Source organism: Pseudorasbora parva, chromosome 10, assembly GCF_024679245.1.
Source record: "Pseudorasbora parva isolate DD20220531a chromosome 10, ASM2467924v1, whole genome shotgun sequence".
NCBI lineage: Eukaryota > Metazoa > Chordata > Actinopteri > Cypriniformes > Gobionidae > Pseudorasbora > Pseudorasbora parva.
Genome location: NC_090181.1, coordinates 16415287 through 16436906, shown reverse-complemented (window position 1 = coordinate 16436906; position 21620 = coordinate 16415287). Strand labels below are relative to the sequence as shown.

Below are 21620 nucleotides of genomic sequence, written 5' to 3'. Positions count from 1 at the left end.
TTGCATTTGTTTGTAAGAAAGGTAGGGGTTTAAGTGGACTAAATGATTGGAGAAGTCCTGCATTTGTCACCAGAGAGAAGTATGTCGTTTAACCTGAAGACATTTGGATTAAACAATAGAAGGTTGAAACAAAAAATGCACGGATGAATCATGTATAGGTTATTAACATTCCTTCAGAAAATAGAATGTTGTAGAATCTCTCTCTCTCTCTCTCTCTCTCTCTCTCTCTCTCTCTCTCTCTCTCTCTCTCTCTCTCTCGAACTAGTTGAAGCAACATTGAGTCACTTTATTGTATTGTGTAGACTGTAGAGTACAGTATCAGGGTGCGTGTCCACCAAAGCATTGTTTCACGAGCTGGCTGGCGTATTCAATTGTTTTCAATGGGAGCATCACGTTTTTAGAACGGCATGAGTGCAACGTGGTGCTGAGCAAGTATGTTGCGTTTGCCGTTTTTTACTGGTCGCCGAGAGTTGAAGAATGTTCGACTTTGAATTTGTGAAATGGTTAGAATGCTGACACTGGGAGAATATCGCACAGTGTTCAGCCAATCAGATTTGAGAACCAGAAAGAGCTATTGTATAAATCGTATGGCCTCCTGCGGCCTATGCCAAATCACAGCTGTGCTGATATACAGTCATATTGCACTGCTGCTTGTGTGATATTGCTCATATATATCGTTTACTCATTTGTTTGTATATTATAGGGCTAGTTTTTGTTAAAGTTGAAATTATGAAATTGAATAAATCAAAAACAGATCATGCCATAAATGTTTGATTTCCAATCTGGCATTACTGCTTTAATATTTCTCTCATTACCCACTTGGGTCACTCGTGAATTTGGCAATTAGGAATTCATTACAATAGCATGTATCAATATGTACCATGTTGCTGCCGAAACCCAGCCCTAAAATTAGCTTGTTCTTGTTGATGCTGCAAAAAACAAAGTCAGCCTATGCACTTGATATAGTTGAGCAGCCATGTATGCAGTCATGCTACAATGAGTTCACCATTATAATTTTCATAGCTCAAAAATGATTCAGTGCGACACAAAAAAGTTCATTGCACTGTCTACATGACGGACTCACCAAAAAAAAAAAAAAAAAAAATGAACAAGATCATTTACTAGCATTTATGCCATCCCATTTATGAGTTTGTTCTCTTCCGTGATGACATCAAATGTTTATGTTAATGTATTAATAATAATAATAATTCATTACATTTAAATAGCGCTTTTCTAGACACTCAAAGCACTTTACATAGAGGGGGGAATCTCCTCAACCACCACCAATGTACAGCATCCACCTGGATGAAGTGACGGTAGCCATATTGCTCCAGAACGCTCACCACACACCAGCTGATTGGTGGAGAGGAGACCGAGTGATTAGGCCAATCATTACATAGGGATTATTAGGAGGCCATGATGGACAGGGGCCAATGGGCAAATTTGGCCAGGATGGGATTTTTAACGACCACAGAGAGTCGGGGCCTCGGTTTAACGTCTCATCCGAAAGACGGTGCTCTTTGACAATATAGTGTCCCCATCACTATACTGGGGTGTTAGGACCCACACAGACCACAGGGTGAGCGCCCCCTGCCAGCCTCACTAACCCCTCTAAAAGCAGCAACCTGGTTTTCCCAGTTGGTCTCCCATCCAGGTAATGAACAGGCTCAGCCCTGCTTAGCTTCAGTGGGAAACCAGTCTTGGGCTACAGGGTGATGTGACTGCTGGCTGCTATTCATCAGAAAAACAAAGAAAGTCATACTCAAGTTCGACAGCATGAAAGACAGTGTTTATATATGGGTGAACCATTCCTTTAAGATGCAAACTAACAACAAGAATAAATGCTCATTGATTCAGTGTTGTGATGATAGACTAGTAGTGTATTGGTATTTCCTCTTTTTCTGTTGGTTACTTCCCAAATCTTCAGTAGATTTTTTTAAATGGTCTTTTATTGACATTTTTCTGTTAATGCAGCTGTAAATGCTGATGGTCCTTTCCTGCTGTTATAGATTTATCTTCTGTTTCTCTCTCTCTCTCACTCACACACACCACACAGCAAGGATAACAGACTCCCCAATTTCCTCTCCCATACTGATGTGCGAACTGTCAGCTCTTTTAATTCCTGCGGAGGTACATTGTGGGAGCTCTATATGTCTAAGGACCACTCCCACTGACCTCACATTGCTTTATGCAGCCTGACTCCTGTGTGGATTCAGTGTCCTGTGGGAATCACTGATAACCTGTAAGCTCTCCATTCAGGTAGAAGATGAATGTTTTAATCATTCAGGAAGATGACAAGAAAACATGTCAATGTTCAGGTGTGGTCTGATGCACATGCCTCATATTTTGTACAGTACAGTATCTAGAGCAGTACAACCCACAGGGCTTAAATGTGAGCAGGTTCACTAGGCTATCATATACAAACACAAAAACAAAAGGTGACAAACTGCTCTGGTTCTTTTTGTGTTAACATTAGACTAGGGTTACAAGTGAAGTGTAAGTGGCCTTTATCTTTCATTTTAGACTCTAGAAATTTGACACAATGCATTTCAGGGCCACTCCAAGAAGGATGACGCAAGATGGAACATTTTTCCTTACTCAAAGGACAGCTGTGCTTTTGCTAAGAACATACAAGAAAGCAGACCTACAAAAAAACCTGATTCATAAAATTAAGTGTTCTACCATTAACTACTTATAGATTCATTTTTTTTACATTTATACAAGTTACAATTAAAATTACATAAATGGTTTCCAATTTAAGACATGGAGCATAAAATACACATTCAAATAGTTACAAATCTTTGCCAAATATTGTCACTCTAATGACTGGTTTTGTAGTCCAGTGTCACATACTGTATATCTTATTTTCATAGTAAATTGCTATATTTATGTTATTTGTAATGTAATATACTAAGTAATGTAATGTAATAAGTATATATGTATAATAAAGTTAATTCACAGTGCAACTAATGTTAAAAATACAACTTCTGATTTGACATTTTTCATCAGGTTCATTCTTAGTTCGTGTTAACTAATGTTAACAAATCAATTGTTACCATTTATATAAATGCACTTGAACACATTATATACAGTACACAAAATATCCACTTTTGTCTTTTAATAAAAATGTCTCTGAGGCATGTTATAATGTCATCAAATGGCTTTAGATAGAACATTAAGCCATCCTACATCTTAAAAACTAGGTTATGAACAATTGAGGTTTAGAAATGCCATAGTGTGGCTGAAGCGTGAAAGTTGCAACCTTGAACATTGCATTTTTGCAACAAAGTTGCACTAAGGTGAGATATTATGTGAGAGAGTAAACACACTCATTGTTTGTGAGCGTGTTAGCATGCTGAGACACTATGTAAAAGATTTGGTTTGCGGCTATCTCGGATCAGAGAAAAGGTCACACCTGCTTGGAAAGAACAGACACACTCTCAGACATGTGAATGTGTGAATATGAAAAATAATTATGCAAAAGACTAGGTCTGTTCGAACAGGGGGTGGGAGGGCAATTAGGAGGGAAAAGCTTAGCTTTGTCTCTTTCATCAGTTTTATATTCAATAAGTGTCACATTAGGCAAGCAACACCTGTTAAGGCAATCTGGTGTTCCCTAGGTGTATTAGCTTGTAGCGGTTTAAACCACACTGAATAGTTGAGCTACTGTATAATATAAAGACTTCTGTTTTCAACATTGATAATAACAATAAATGTTTCTTGAGCAGCGTATCAGCATATATCTTTTCTGAAGTATCATGTGAAACTTAAAGGGATACTTCACTGCCTTTTCATATTACTATGTTATTCCCTTAATTTAAACGAGTTGATACATACCTCTCTCGTCTCAGTGCGTGCACTTAATCTCTCTGACGCGCGGTGACGATCTGATAGCATTTAGCTTAGCCCACTAAGCCCAGTTCATTCACTATGGAACCAAACAGAGAGCAAGTTAGAAGTACCAAACACCTCCACGTTTCCCCTATTTAAATACAGTTACACGAGTAGTTGAGCGATCAAGTATGGTGACAAAATAAAACGTGGCGCGTTTCTAATCGGATTAAAAAGGAGAACTATAATGTATGGTGGAATAGCACTTCTGAGAGTACTTTGGCCCGTTAACTTGAGGGAAGATGTTTCAGAAGAGACATTACCGGTCTAAAACGTTTTATCTATACGGTTTCAATCACACGTTTATGTAATTAATCGCACCTATCATGAACATTTTCATTATATTTTTATAGTAAAACAAACAAGACTGTATATTTTAAATATTTGTTTAATGACATTTTTTTTCTAAGTACTAAAAATGAAAGCCAGTATCAGATGCCAATACTGTCTCTAATGTCTCTAATAAATAGATTTTTCTAATTTTCTAGGGATGAAATGAGTAATTATAGCCATTCAGCATCACAGTGTTATTAAAAGCATAATGTTTAAACATTTATTAGGCTTTTAAAAATGCACCTTTTAATTAAAGTGAACTTAATGTACTCAATGAACTTATGTAGCCTTATACACAGGGCTTTAATATTTTTAGCTAGGTCTAAATGCAATATTGAATAAAGTAATCAAATGTAAAATAACACTGCACAGTGTCTTCACTGTATAAATCAAATATAGTATTTCTTATTAAAGCTGTGTGTGTGTGTGTGTGTGTGTGTGTGTGTGTGTGTGTGTGTGTGTGTGTGTGTGTGTGTGTGTGTGTGTGTGTGTGTGTGTGTGTGTGTGTGTGAACAAATGCCCTAAATTTATCTAGACATTCCATAGATTTAATGATTTTTATATTGTACAAACTGTATATAATATCCCTTAAATCCTAACCCTACCCCTAAACACAAACCTCACTGAAAAACTTCAGATTTTTTTAATTGTCACATTAATTCATTTATAATTTGGTCCTCATGGGGACCAAAAAATTCAAAGGTCAAAGATTACTAGCATCCCTATCCTTGTATATACACACACACACACACACACACACACACACACACACACACACACACACACGCACGCACTCACGCACACACACAGCATGAGGTCTTCGACCATATGAAACCCCCTAATGGAAACTGAAATCAAGTTATAACAACTCACTCAAGTTTCATTTTTCATTACATCTCACTCAACTTTAAGGCAGACTAAGATATAATAATAATAATAATAATAATAATAATAATAATAATAATAATAATAATAATCATAATCATAATAATAAATAAAACTAAATGTTTACATTTGTTAAAAAAAATGCAAGTGTCACTTGCCTCTGCAAAACATCATGATGGATGGTTGCTAAGCCATTACATATGGATAGGGATGATTGCTAGGGAGTTCTTATTTTCTAGGTGGTTGCTTACTGGTCCAAAGTGGGGTAGTCTATCATTCATATCTGTAGAACAAACAGTGCGCGACGAGGTACACGGCAAAGTTTAAAAACTCAAGCCTGGGATATGCTTCTGTTTTTATGCTCTGTGTACAGCTAAACATTCTAGACTTTCTATTGACCATGATCCCATACTTCAGGCTTAGGGCTTTTAGAACAAATGGTAACATCTAATATATGAACAATAATAATAATACTTGCCTCAGTAATAGACCATAAGCCCTTCTGACCTTGTCCTGTATGACTACCCCGTCCTTACCATTTAATTGTAAAATCTGCATCTGTAGGAGTCAACAGATCTCTAGCAAGAGAGCAGCCAAAAAGAGCGATGCTGAATCATCTCAGCACTTTAGAGTGCTGAGTCGAGGGCTATAATAGACTCTTGGTGAGCTGCAAGTGCCATTGGGGATGTGTGCCTGAGGTTGGGTATAAATTTGATTTAGCTTCTTATGAGAATGAAGAGGTTGACTGTGCATGTGGGTGTGTATTTTATGGTATAGGTGTAGTGGCTATCAAGAGCGAGCTAAGATAAATCTGTATGCATCATGAGAGCTGTAGATGAACATTGGATGGATGTTTAGTGAGAACATATTATAGCTCAGGCCATGAGGTAAGTACAGAGCTATATTTTGTCTTAATGGAAAGGCACTAGATGTCGAGCAGCAGTGCGGTGGTGTCGGGAAGGTTGTCAGATGTATTTAGTGTCAGGTTAGCTGATTGAGGGTGTAAGATAAAGTAGGCCTTGATTCAGCCTTGGTCTGCTTTTTTTATGAGCCCATACAATAGAGGACTTTTGCTCCAGCAGGTGTGCTAGAAATACATGCGAGAATATGGCTGAAAGAGAGTTAAGGCAGCCGTGCACTGTGCGAATTCGGACACTCGGGAGGTCGTGAGATATTGCAGATGCTAGTCATTTAATTTGATCATCGCATCAAATCAGCTGGTACACGACACGACTGTTTGCACCGCGAGCCGGCCGCGATCACACTCTGTTAAACACAGAGACCGGAGCCTTCAATGTTGCTGAGAGCTTCAGATACAAAAAATAAAGACAAAATATGTGTGCAAATGATTGGTTGAAAAGCTCAAAATAGTAGCCATTCCTTTCAACTAAAACAATCAGAGGGAGAGAGACGACGTGCCGCGCGCGTAAGAGAGACAGAGAGAGAGTGTGTGTGTGTACGCTGTATGGTTGCAGCCACTGAGATATATAGCCTAATACTCATAGATCAAGCCTATGTGACGTGGTTGTGCATGATTTGGCTATAGGGGACAGCCATACGCTGGTGAAAATCGGGCCAATTCCCCAAATTTTTTAAACATGCTTAAAAAGGATCGTAAGGTCGGGAGGTGCTCTTAACGTGCTCGGCTCGTTTCGCATTTCCTCTCACACGGTGAGAGCCATGACCATACGAGCATCCACAAAGTCCACACGATTTCTCCTGAGAGAAAAAAGAGTTCGTACGACAGCAAAAATTGCACCGTGTACGCCCGCCTTTAGAGGCCAAAGGAAAAAAGAGCTTGTCATTCTGTCCTTGAGATATTAGTGGGGGGAAATGGCAATATGTGCTAGTCTCTATATCTTAAGGTATGCTCAAAATGAAAGAATTTCAAGGAAATGTTTGTAAGTGTATGTAAGATTGTAGCCAAAACTAAGACTACAATCGCTTTCAAATGACTGTAGAGCGGTGTATCCCCTCTCCCCCTCCCTCGAGGTTGCCAGATTGGCTGTAGGATCCAGCAGGAACGTTTGTAGCTGCAGCTGTGGTAACTAGAGCAGAGCTGACAACCCGGATGCCGAAACACTACTGACTTCGTGATTCGTAGATCGGTGGAGGGCGGAGCTTCAGGCCAAAACACAACATGTCAACATCAACATCAGATGAAGGCTGCAACAACAACTTTTAAATGACAAAATCATGGCTGGACCACTGTTGTCAGTGATATAAGTATTTGAAATTAACATAATTTAAAGTCTAGTGACATATCAGGACCATTTTATAATTAATTAAAATACATTTTCTTACATACAGTTTCTTTAAAAGGAGTTAATTTCAGCTTTTCAATGAAGATCTGTTGCACTCTTGCAATGAAGCATTGCATAAATACTGTGCGAGCTGTGAAATCAATATGGTAGTCTATGTACGGTAGGCAGTGCTTGTTACAAACATTCTTCCAAATATCTTCTTTTGTATTCAGCAGAACAAAGAAACTTGTTTAGGTTTGGAACAACTTGAGGGTGAGTTAATGATGACAGAATTTTCATTTTTGGGTGAACTATCCCTTTACGTCTCGAGTGAGAGAACAGTATGTGCTTTTGACATGGTGATTATATTCATTTACTGTGAAGCGATCACACACAGGACTCTCAAAAGGAAAAAAATAAAGCATAAAACTATCAAAAGGATAGTATTTAGAGGAAAGGAAATAAAAAATCCAAACCCTGGAAAAAAGATAACCCGGGTACAAAATAAAACTCTTAAAACTGAATGTGTTCTTAACAGAGAAAGCTGATTGTTAACCTCAAGAAATCAAACTATACTAAATATTTTATAGAAGACCTGAACATGAATCATTTGCTTCCACTTGAAGTATGTTCCTTTTAAACTGTAGCTATAAGCAATTAGCCAAAGTAGTTGTTACATGCTAGAAAAGGCTAATCTGTTTACATCTGCCTCCAAGGGGCAAACGAACATGAGGAAAGCCCATGAGTGTGTGAGCGGACATGTCAGAACTCTGCCCTTCCTCGAACTCACCACCTCTGGCTGTATTGAGTGCACTGACGTGAAAGCAATCATGCTAACGTCTCACCCTGTAGTTTCATTGGTGGAGGATAAATCATTTCATCAACGGAACATATGTCTCACCTGAGTTCTCTCTTTCCTGCAATTGTTCTGTCTCCTGGCATTTCTCTCTCTGGCTTGTCGGTGCCGATTCTTTGCTTTAAATGGAAAGAGGCACAGCCGTCATGTCTATCTAGAATGATCTAGCAAACTTCAACAGTTTGTAATAGCTCATCTATCCTGTTGTTTTTGCCTTTGGCATTATCTGACAGTGGGCTGAACCTGTAATAGCTGTAGGACAAGAATGAATGAAAGGAACTAAAAATAAAAATGATGTCATCATTATACAATCCACCGGAATTACAGGGTAAATGATTAGAGAATGTGTGAATTTTTGTTAAGGACTAGTGGTCAACTCATATGGGTTTTTCAATGGCTGATGCCAATTATTAGAGATCGACCAAAATGAATTTTTTTTAAAACCAATACCAATTATTTGCATGTTTATGTGCTCGATATAGAGTTACAGAACCAATATTTATTTATTGTTTTATTTCGGTTTTTGACACTTTTGAAACAACGGAACTGAACTATACAAAGGGTTTTATTTAACATCTTTTGAATTCTGTAATTTCTGAAATTTCACTTCCTCCTTGCAAACAAAACGGAACACACTTCTAATAGCTTAACTTCACATTCCACACTTAATAAGCCCAGTTCTATGTTTTAGCTTACAATAACAGCATTTATATTATGGTATTTTATTTTTATATTATTTTTAATATTTTAACGAGCATCAAACTGGCGACTTCACGAGAATAATGATGAGCATAGACAACAGAGAGATAAATATATTCAGCGCTTTTACTTTCAACACGCACTCGTTCATGGCTGTTTTATTTCATTCATGTAAAGTTACATCTTTATTGGGACAGGACTTGATGGATTGCATGATTTTTCAGCGCAATGTTTAAACAACATAACATAATTTAATGCACAAATGGGATGTGTTAGATAAATGCTTAAGGGAGGTCAGTTATGTTACCTTTGAAAACTGTTTTTGACTAATCTCCCCTCAATTCTCAAAACGTCTAAGATGGACACAATTTATAGCCTATGTGAATCCGATCTTACCTGATAAAGCGATACCCAATTATGGGAAAATGTTTAAATATCAGAAAAAAATATTGTAATATTGGTATAGACGATTATTGTGCAGACTCTACCGATTATCTTAGAGAGCAGGGCGGTTGAGGGCTAACATAAAGCTGATTATATACCTCCATTCCAATATAGCCTACTGAACAACACGACATGCATTCACATCACATGTTAGTGATAGAGTTATACTCACGGAACACTATAGTTATTTACAATCACGAACGTTCATGTGTTTTAAAGTGTTTAATTGTTTTAACATGTGCTTTTCTGAGTGCGCACACCAAAAGCCTGTCAAACACGTGATGAACTAAGTAATCTTACTGTGCTAATACTGTCAAATACACACAAGGTTAACATAAACACAGTCGGTTATGGCTAAAGTGAAAGTAAAATTGGTGTGTGTCTGTATATTAGATGCCTGTAGGTCTTATAGTGATAACAGGACAGCCTAGTGAACATGCTGCAGCTTGTCATTAAAGGGACAGTTCCCCTTTAAAATGATGTCATTATTTACTCACTCTAATATTGTTCCAAACCTGTAGTAATTTCTTCTGTTGAACAGAGACAGATGATGGTAGTTATTGACTTCCATAGTATATTTTCCTACAATGGGGACCAGCAATTGTCTGGTTTTCAACATTCTTCAAAATATATTTTATGTCCGACAGAAGAAACAACTTTGTGAGCGAGCGTGAGTAATCGATGACAGAATTTAAAATATTGAGTGAACCATTCCTTATAATGTTAATAAAACAACAAATGACAAAGAGAAAATCACTCACTGCTATTGACTGAAACACTTTAATACAGTCGCTTTAATAAGAATCAGTGTATATTATAGTGATGTCTATGTAGTGTTTTATTTTTACATTTATTCATTCAATTTCATACTTAGATGCAGCGGTACAGCTCTGAGTTGCCAGTGTTAATCTTTATATATATTTATTTATATTATACAATATACTAGGCAAGTGTACAAGGTTTTTTAAAGTAAAGTTTTAAGTTTAAGTAAGGTTTTTCAAAGTCGTTTAATTAAATGAGTAAATAAAAAAATGCCTCTCTCATTTCTGTCAATGAGGAGATGTGAGGGAGTATTTTTCAGACGGGACTTTTTACTGCGCCGAGTCTAAGTACTCTCAGAAGTGCTATTACGCCATACATTATAGTTCTCCTTTTTAATCCGCTTAGAAAAGCGACATGTTTTATTTTGTGTCACCATACTTGATCGTTCAACTATTCGTGTAACTGTATTTAAATAGGGGAAACGTGGAGGTGTCACTTCTAACTTGATCTCTGTTTGGTACCATAGTGAATGAACTTGGCTTAGTGGGCTAAGCTAAATGCTATCAGAATGTCACAGAGCGTCAGAGAGATAAAGTGCACGCACTGAGACGAGAGAGGTATGTATCAACTCGTTTTAGTTAAGGGAATAACATAGTAATATGAAAAAGCGGTGAAGTATCCCTTTAAATGTAACAGCTCCGTGCTGCAAGTACCAATCCGGATGTTTCTTTTTCTTTAGACTGTTCTCACAAAGCTATAACGATCAAGATAAACGTAAAAATTCCCCGAAGTTGTCTTTTAAAGGTGACAATTAATCTTACTTTGATTATGACTGCGCTATAAATAATGTGAAGTTCAGGCAGTAACAGAAGACAACAAAGATTTAAAGATATTGAGGATAAGAATCCATATTAGTATCAGTTAAGAATGAGAACTGTTAATGATTAATTTGCATCCCAGCTGACATGTTTATCTGTTGTAGTTTATCCACGTTGTGTGCACAAAATAGACACTGCCTTTCTGCACTTATTGGATGTTCATCCGTTGACATGTCTCTGCCGCTTGCTATCTCTCTCATGCTGGCACAATCGTCAGTGTTGTTGCGCGACAGAGATGAAAGCTTACTTTTTTTTTGACATGTTTTGCTGACACGGAAAGTTTTCTCTGTTTGTATTTTGGTGCTCAAGTTTTTTTCCACTGCAACTCATCATCTCATTTTATTACGTCCACATAACAAAAGATGTGATGTACTGCTTAACAGTAAGGCACAGATTTTTTTTATTTATTATAACGTAAATATATATGGTCACCAGTGGCGAGCTCAGCTAAAATATAACTCGCAAATTACTATTTTTGGTCTGGAGCCCTGAGTTGTGTTAATCTTTTTATATATATATATATATATATATATATATATATATATATATATATATATATATAGAGAGAGAGAGAGAGAGAGAGAGAGAGAGAGAGAGAGAGAGAGAGAGAGAGAGAGAGAGAGAGAGAGAGAGAGAGAGTTTTTTTTTTTTTTTTTTTTTTAATGCATCCTTGCTGAATAAAACTATTAATTAAAAAATAAATAAAAGTTTTCTCAAAATTACAAGTCAAAAGTTTCAGGTCAGTAATATATAAAGAAATTGTATTTCTTAATATTCTTACCATTTTAACTAAGAAAATGTTGTGGGTTTGTTGCAGCTGGTTCCATCCTTCTGTAACTCATGGCTGCCATTTTCAGACTTTCTGAGCCAAACATCTTAAAGTCACAATAGAGACAGAGCCATGGAGCTCTGGCTGATCCTGGCACCTCATCCTCCTTCTTTACAACCACAATGGAGGCTCTCACTGCACCCAAAGGCTCTTTTCTAAGCAGATCGGCCTTCTCTGACATCCCTAAACAATGGAGGGCAGTGATCTCTGACAGTGTCCCACAGGGCCATCGTTTGATTAAAAGGAAACAAAGGAGATGGGTGACCTCCGTCCAAGCATCTAATCTTAGAGCCACAATGAAAGCAGGCAATGTTTTGTTCAACACTTGGTTTCTCGAAAGCTGACATTGCTAGCTATGGATGAATGAAGCTGGGGATGTCCCTGAAGAAGGGCTGAAGAGACTGGACCAACTCCAAAGCTGATCGGCCTCCATTATTCTATTAACAGCCTGGCGATAAACCAACTACAAACACACTCAAGTGCCAACACGAAGGTCATAAATGCTAAATACACACATCATAAGAAGTTTATCTGTAAGTAATTGCATGTTGAACGTTGCTATGATATGGACTGTGTGGCAGACAGTGTGCAAAAATGTCAACATCACAGCATTCTTCTATTTGATGCAGGTCAACACACATCCTGTTTCCCCCCTGCACCGCCGGGACAGCAGTCAGTTCATGCGGGCTTCTGTGGAAAACGTTTGCTGTGACAGCAGCTTCAAAGCAAATATGTGGCGCAGGAAAGACGTTAAAGGGATTTCAATGCATCTGAGCCTTTTTCTGGGACTTCGTCAAGTTTTAACTACCACAGCATGTATATCTCTCAAATAATTATTTTAGTCTGGCCATGACAAAGAGCAAAGTTGTAAGTCTGGACCTCTGAAAGATATTGGATGCCCATCTTAAGAGGGCATTTCCAAATTTCACAGTGTCTAGAACAGCCGTACACTGCATCTGAGACCATTTAAAACAAGGGTATGAGTTTTGGAAGTATGTGCTGTTAATGAGACAAAACTGCAGCTTTTGTTTGGCGAAAACAAAGGAGAGTCCTTCAACCCTTAAAAGAGTTGCCACCGGGAGAATGGTGGAAGGAATATAATGATGTGGGGCTGTTTAGGCACAGGGAACAGTGGTTGTGTATACAAGGGTCATGAAGAAAGAAGATTGAGGATGTCTGTTCGCCGCTTCTTCACCCAAAATCAAGTTAACTGTCCTGCAAGATTTAGATTTTTATTATGACTGTGACTAGTCAAACAGTCAGAGCTACAATTGGGACTGTTGCTGATTGCTGGCAGCCACTTAGAGGACGTTGTTTGTCGTTTTTCACTGTTTTTGCTGTTTTTGTTTGAATTATTGCGGTTGCTTCTGGCTTGAAGGACATTTGATGTTGCTCACTGCGGCTGCTTTCTTTTCTGGGGTATCGGCTGCTCACTGGTGGTCTCCCTCGGGCTAGAGTTGCATGGTGGCTGAGGTTGCCAGTTGATTGGCGGCATTTTTACCGTGCTAGGTCATCAGCGTCCGGCGTGATGTTGAGATGTTCCGCTTCTCGACTGCGTCGCTGTTACGTCTTGCATTGCGGCCATGGAACGGCTTAGACTTCTAACCGACCCCGGTGTGTCCACAGAAGTGCCCGGAAAACTTTGTTTGCCTCCTTCATGGACAGTGTACTGTGGAACTTACAGAGACTTCAACAATCAGCTCTGTTTTCTGTTTAGAAAAGCTTTTATGTGTTGATTATTTGTATTATTCTATATTTTTACTTTCTATTCCTTTTTTGTTATTTTTCCCTTTTCCATTGTTGCACTTTGAGATTCTTCGGAATGTGTTATAAATAAAATCTATTATTAAGATTATTTTGACAAGTTGAAGGAAAATGTAAAGAAATCTGCCGGGGGTCTGGCTTTAGGTCGCCATTGTGTCTTCCAGCAAGACAATGAATCAAAAGAATGAATGAATTGTACGATAAACACTTTGGTACAAGTCATTTTTCAGGTTTTGTTTGATTGTATAAAGAGTTAATTGTGACCTCAATTGTATTTATTTTCTAAATGAATCTTATTGATTTTATTGTGAACCGTTCTTCCATGAATGTCTTTTTTTGTTGCAAAATGGGCTAGCCAAAAAAAAGTCTTGTTGAACCTTGGTGCTTGTGATGCGATCACTTAAATGGGTTCACACAGTATGTCGAATCAAGTAAAACAGATTTTCAATCATTGGTTAATCTTATCAACCAGTTATGTAATACATTTTTTGGCACAGTGCTCTTTTGAGATAAGACAGGAAATAGTGCATGCAATGACTTAAGTATTTTTTAGTAAGCTTCCAGTACACAGTAATGTCATATTCCATGAAAAGCCCCATCACCCTTGCCATATGAATAAGAGCATGCGAGTGCTCTTGACAGAGATGCCATGAGCTGACTTTATTGGTATTTAGGGAAGAAAGATCCTATAAGCACTGTCAAGCAAACAAGCCCCTCAGCCATCATTTCCTGAAGACCGCTTAAAGCTGTTGCTAAGCAACTTGAGCATCTGCAGCAGGGCCAATCCTGGTAAATACACAGGCATTCAAATATAGATAACTTCAAATGGTTCAGTAAATAAAACAGACATCTGAAAAATAAATTCAGCATCACTATAACTTCTTGTGTATATCCAGTTTGTTGCTACTGATTCAGACAGATAACACTGATTTGTGAAACAGTTTGACTGATTAATAAAAAATAAAAATCTTATAAATTGTATTTTGTAAATCAAGTCATTTATTATTTGTGCAAAATAAAGACTGATATATCTAATACAAATTATGTAAATGCTAAAAAGTGCCAATGGTGAATTGATTTTAAATTACTAATAAATTATAATTTTCTTAATTTTCTGCTTTTGACAATGTGTGTATTTTCCTGAGCTAAACTTCAAGTGTTCCAGGTACAAATACTTGTGCAATGTATTTATATAAGGTAATCCTTTTTTATTTAAAGTTGCCACAAATCTGTTGTTTGCTTTGCCATTATGGTGTATGGAATGTAGCTTGAAGTGAATTATATATATATTTTTAAATTCAAAGTAGTATCAGCAACATAAAATGGGGATATATTAAGTGGTATGAATACTTTTGCAAGGCACTGTATATATATAGATTTGTTTTGCGGTGCACAATTTGACACCTATACCTTATTTTTAATCTCAGGCAATGCAAGTTGAATCTGACCTAAATTATAAGTACTTTAAAATACTTACAATTGGACAGAAGACTTCTCTGTGGTCTGTTCTGGCTCAACATCATAAATCAATGCCCAAGGAGGCAGACTTTGTTATAAATAGTAGTAAATTTATTGATTACAGTCAGTATCTCTAGCAGTACAAGTATCCTACAAATACTCTAATATAAGTATTAGGTCTCTGGTGCCAGAGAATGAGTGGTCTCATCCTTATCTCTTTGATATTTGTGTGCATGCATTTTGTTAAGTGAATGGCTGAGGTCAAAGCAACACCGAAGTGATTTGTTTGAGGTTTTTGCTAAGTGAAACTTTAATGTGATCAACAGCCGATAAGATGGAGTTTAATGCATTACTGTGATTGATGTTGAGATAAATTGTGTGTGTAAAGGTTTGGCGTGAGGGCCAAATTGTTGAAAAAGTCTTCATTAGGAACATAAAAAAAAGACTTGTGAGGACATCTGAAGTTTTGTGTGAGGGTTACCTTGGGATTTAATAAATACGATCACCTAAAAGCCATTGCATCTGTTTTCACAAGAAGAATGAAACCAACGTGTGTGTATCTGCTTATGTGCCTGAGTGTTCTTTCATTTTATAAAGTAGTATAAAGTCTGACTGTCATCTCTACGTGCTGTTTATATCTATCAGAACATTTTAAAATAAGAAATAAAAAAGTCCTGCAGCTCTCTGTGATTAGATTATTCATAGATAAATTTCATATTAAACACTACTCATAATATGACTCAAATTACTGCACCTATGTCATCAATACAAGTGAATATTTTTTTACCCAGCAAGAATGCATTAAATTGATCAAAAATTACATTTAAATTCTTATAAAATATTTCAATAAAAAAAAAATTAAAAAAATCAGTTAAGCAGCACAATAAGCAGCACAACTGTTTTTAATTCAACACTGATAAAAATAAGAAATGTGTCTTGAACACCAAATCAGCATTTTAGAATGTTTTCTGAAGGATCATTTGACACCGAAGACTAGAGTAATGGCTGCTGAAAATATTGCTTTGCCATCAAAGAAATATTATTTCAAAATATAGCCGCAAGAGGCAATCATTGGGGTCCAAGCTCCAATGGCCCATGTGAATGATTAGCAATCCAACTGAAACGTATCTTATGATGTGGTTTTTATAGCAAAGTCCATCTTGAACTTTCACTGAAAGATTTGGTTTTGAAATGGTATGATCAAAAAATATATGCGGTGTATGTGTGGACTTTTAAATTTAGAAGAATCACATGGCCAAGGCAACTTCAAATAAATGTGAAGATTTGCAACTCATTTGCAGCTCAAAACTTTATTTATCTAAAGCATTCAAAGCATTTATTTATTTAAAGGTTTTTTTCATCTACTGTACAGTATATGTATTGCCTTCTAAAAATGCTTGCAGTTGAACACATAAGTGTTTATTTAAAGAAATGTTTACAAATATTATTGTGGAAAAAGTAAAATTGTCTCTACTTGCAATATTTTTAATCATGTCTGTCTAGCACTTGAAAATGTTTTATTGGGGTCTAAAAAAGCTAAACAATTAACGATCGATAAGCTTTTTACAGACTTCTATGTAAACTAATGATATAAAATCTATACTGTCAGTACACCATAGTTATACAAATTAACTAGATCAATGTATTTATTTCCATTCAAAGGGATGGAAACTGATAGAAAAAACATAGGCTTAAAGGATTTCTTATGATCGTATGGCCTCATTATTTTCACAACCTTCATCTTGAAATGGCTGATAGTTTAGAATCTGCTGTTAGCCTCCCATTATAAATTCATGAAACTAAGCATGTTTGCTTCAAATGGCTTGTTCTCCATATGTACATTTTTGAGAAGTTTGCACACAAGGCATAAATGATCATATCAGACACATATAAAAAAATAATGGTATCTTTTAAACAGTACAATAGATCAAAATGATTTTGATAACTTTTTGCCAGCACTGTCTCGAGCTGCTGTGAGCCTATTTCAGGCCAACAGCCTACACTGGAAACCCTAACTCTCAAAACAATGAATTGGTTTGAGTAGTACTTTGAAACTGCATTGATTATTTTCCTAAAACTTATTTTCGACTGAAGAAAGAAAGACATGAATATCTTGGATGAGATGGGGTGAGTAATCATCAGGAAATTTTTGTTTTGAAGTGAACAAATAAAAAATTTGATGTAACCGAGTTTTGCCAACTTATTCGGGTTTACAGTGTAGGAGGAGTTTGAAAAAGTAGGTTAAGATTGGTAGAGATTGGTAAGATTGGTTAAGATTTAAGGAAGTTAAATTAAATCTGAGATGTACATCTCGCAAGATTTGACTAAAGGATTCAAGAGAAACAAGCAGCCATTATCGGAGCAAAACACAAAGAAGACGGTAAGACCAGTGTCAGACCAACTGCAACAATGAGCTATTAAATACCTATTAAAACATTTTAGGAAAAATAGCTGTAAAATTATAAATATATTTAATAATAATGATTTAATGGTTTATCTCTTTTGACCAATATGTGGTCTAATATGCTGTGACCAAATTGATGTGGCGTGGTCAGAGTGAGGTGACATTACACATGCAAATAATGGTGTCAATTTATCAAAGCTTTACAAAGATACAGCCTCAGAGTCATTCTGGCATCATGACTCAACTTTGTTGCTGTGCTACACAAAAATCATTTCATCCATCGATACAAAATCCTTTTTGTTGGCACGGTCGGTTCTTATTCAAATTTGATGAAAATCGGACAAACTGTCTAAGAGGCGCTCAAAAAAGTACATTTTTAAACAAAATCAAGATGTCGGACAGGAAGTTTGGTCAACTTTGGCAACATCTATGTTCTCGTCATGACCACAGTTTCATGACAATATGCTAAATATATTAAAATCTTCAGGGCATGTGCTGATGGCACACACATAGTGTAGTAATGATATACCAATGCATTCATAAAATATATCATTTACATAATAATTCGGTATTGATATTAGTGGCAATTTCCTGTTTTGTTCAATTATAGCGCCACCAAGTGACAGAATCCTACCAATGTATTTGTGTATCCTCAGAAAGCCCTCATACATAAGCATGTCCAATTTGGTGAAAATATTGCATTTCGTTTAGGAGTTATAGACATTTGTATTCATAAGCATTTACAAAATTGCCCACACCCAACTTTGATTTCATTTTTTGGCCAATTACTATTAACATTTTCACATTTGGCTCATGACGTCTAGGCAACTAGCTATGATTACAATTTTCCTACAGTGGTTTTGTCTCGATAGGACTAATGGTTGCACAAACCATAAGACATAACCAAGCATGTTTGGTATCGTTGGACTCTGCAAGGATTCAAGAGCCTTGGTTATGATGCACGACTTTTTGAGCAAGGTTACTAGGCAATGTTGCCGTCAACGGGCAACCAGGTGAGACACAGGTCTCATGATCGAGCTAAACTAACCAAATAGACATTAGTTGCCCATTCCCAATGGGAAAGTGTCCAAGCTACATTGCTCTGTAACATTGCCCAGCAGCTCTGCTCAAAAAAGTTGCCCCAATGTAGCATTCACCTTTAGGATCTAAGTCAGGGGTGTCCAACCCTGCTCCTGAACCCTGCAGAGTTTAACTCCAACCTGAATCAAACACACCTGAACCAGTTAATCATGGCTGCCTGATAAGCAGGGTTGGAACTGAAATCTTCAGGACGGTAGCCCTCCAGCAACAGGGTTGGATACCACTGATCGAAAACAGACAAATCCAAAATTATAAGCATCATGATCTGAAACTCAGGCTCTTTCAGGGCATTGTGCTGATGACCCATACCGAATTTCATAATGATATGTTAATGCATTTATAAAATACAGCATTTTACTAAAAAATTCAAAATGGCCGATATGGAAAAACTGGATAACATTTGACTTGTCATGCTGTCCCAAATCGAGACCACTTTAATAATTTCTGGGCAAATCAGGCAAAAAACAGGCAAAAATGGCAAACCCCTAAATATTAATGTTAATGTAATTTTGATTTTGTAAAAATGCAGCTTTATCTTTCAGACCCCAAACTTTTGAACAGTAGTATAATTTACATCTAATGATTTGTGCTAATTTATATAAATCTAGTGATTGAATAATAAAACTAGTGATTGAAATAAATCAACCCCACAAAAAAGTAAATGAAAATACCCACTTTTTTTGTATCCTGCATGGTATTGTCATTTACCACTTTGGCATGAAAGAGGAAATTCAAAAAAAGGATATAACAAATGTAGACTGTAATTAAGATCCTGTAAGAGGAAGTCACCGTCAACAAAATGCAGCTTTGAACGCTATATTTAGCCCAGCAGGATAGACCCTTTGACATAAAACAAAGGCATGTTTGTCAATACCTTGCCTCGATGGTTCTCATGGCAGGAGTCTAATGCATTTAGCAGGTTTGGCCTTTTCTAGGAATTTTGCTTTGCTCTTAATGAAGATCCTTTAAGACCGTTAGAGAGAAATCCAGGTGCTTCTTGGAGTGAAATCCTGGGCTTCATGGCGTCTGTCATCATTTTCTAACACTGAGAAAATGGAGAGCCACATTTTGAGTGTCTATCTTTAGGAAGAGCCTAATAATGAAACTCTTGAGCTATGAGATGTGACACATTTGCCCCCTGACTGTGTCGTCTGATGGAGGGAAGAAAGAAAAAGAGAGAAAAAGAGCGAGGGAGGGAGGGAGAGAAGAGAAGAGTGTTCTGAGGGGGGTTAAGGGGAGTGAGGCTGAGAGGCTGCTGTCATGCTCTAGTTGGCCAGTTGAAAGATGGTTGAGACACGTTTAAGAGGGTGAAGGGGGGAGTTTGTGCTGGGATTCTCCTTCGCTGAGCAGCAGCTCTGAGTCTGGACAGACACAGCAGTGGTAACAGGGCTGACTCACTCGCCCACACGCAGAAGAATGCTTATTCACCCAGAGAGGAATATTAACGATACAACAGCCTCAACTCAAAACTGCCAGACATGTTGTGAGCACTCAGAAGAACATATGTGGAAACTGTAAAAATAATTCATCAGATTCATATTCAGATATGCACACATATGGGAAGCACACTTGCATCCATCCTACTGGATCGCTGAATCTGAATGTCGACTAGGACTACGGCAATTATACAATAGTACATCACAGAAGTCCACAGGCAAATTAGGCCTAAAGTCTTTATTTAAATAAAAAGTCTCTTTTCACACTCTCACTAATTTTTTTTTATTTGTCTGCTAACAGCATTCAAAAGTTTTTAAGACTATTCAGCAAGTAAAATGCATTATAATGTTACCTTTCTATTCATTAAAGAATCAGTTAAGTATCATTTTCCACACACACAAAAAAAAAATTGACCTAACTGTTTTCAACATTCAACAAGAAGAAGAAGAAGAAGAAGAAGGGAAATAATAAGAAGAAGAAGAAGAAGAAAGGAGAAGGAGAAGGAGAAGGAGAAGGAGAAGAAGAAGAAGAAGAAGAAGAAGAAGAAGAAGAAGAAGAAGAAGAAGAAGAAGAAGAAGAAGGAGAAGAAGAAGGAGAAGAAGAAGGAGAAGAAGAAGAAATGTTTCTTAAGCACAAATCAGCATTTTAGAATAATTTCTGAAGGATCGTGTAACTGTGTGTTCACACCACCGGTGGCGAGAGCGTCAAGGTGACCGGAAGTCATTCATTTTCAATAAGGAGCCGGCGGCGAGCTCCGGCGAGAGCGGTGCGGCTCATCTTGGACGATTTGGGCGTCAAGGGGTGCGTTTACATGCACACCAGTAAGCTGATAACTTCAAAAAAATCAGCTTATTGAAATAACCAGTTTTCCCTGTTTACATGCAAACCAGTAAACGGACAACGCAAGTAAACGGCGTTTACATGACAATTTATAAACCGGGTTATTTCCTTGTAGTGCCGTCAAAATAATAATGTCCGTATATCTGACTCTGAGTTTTTCAAATGTTGCGTGCACCATGTCAGTGGGAGATTTACAGCTCATATTAACCCTTATGCAGTTATGAAGCGTTTTGACTGAACCCCTTCTACTTCTGCTACATGTGATGAGAATAACACATCTTTACAATTTTCTGGGTCTTAAACGAGTCTGCGTTTGTGGTATATGTCCTTATTTCATGCAAAACGTTAGCTCGCTCTGTCTGAATGTGTTTAAATCTGCTCTAAATTTGCGTTTTTGTCACCTATAACACATGCGTACTTCAACAAGACGACAGAAAGCAGGTTAATGCGTTTACATGCAGCGCAAAAAAAGAGGCAAAAAACGACCTGTTCCGACCGGTTTATGCTTACACCGTTTATGACCTTACTCCGATAAAAGAAAACAGGTTACCGCGTTTACATGACCATGTTCATTGTCGGCTTATTAGGCATAATCGGCTTAAGAACGTGCATGTAAACGCACCCAAGGAGAGTTGAAATCAGCTCAACTTTATGGTAATAAGTTGTGACGCGGTTCGGCGGCAAACAATTGGAATTTAGAAGTGCTCCGCTTGAGAGAAATCAAGAGAACGCAGTCCTGTAAACTTTGGTTCTGACCACATTAGTTCCCAAGCCAAAGATAGGTGAAGTTGATCAT

The 21620-nt window shown here is 37.2% G+C and overlaps 1 protein-coding gene across 2 annotated transcripts in view; it reads right to left on the bottom strand.

Annotated features, from left to right (window-relative positions):
• The window catches only part of fut8a (fucosyltransferase 8a (alpha (1,6) fucosyltransferase)), a 96519-nt gene that overhangs the window by 38562 nt on the left and 36337 nt on the right, over window positions 1–21620 (bottom strand). Inside the window, exon 1 of one of the 2 annotated variants that reach the window (XM_067455325.1) lies at window positions 8254–8275. The exons of the other annotated variant lie outside the window; for it this stretch is intronic. The gene's annotated coding sequence lies outside the window, so the exon portion shown is untranslated. Of the gene's footprint in view, window positions 1–8253; window positions 8276–21620 lie in introns of those variants that run through there. 2 annotated transcript variants of the gene reach the window in all.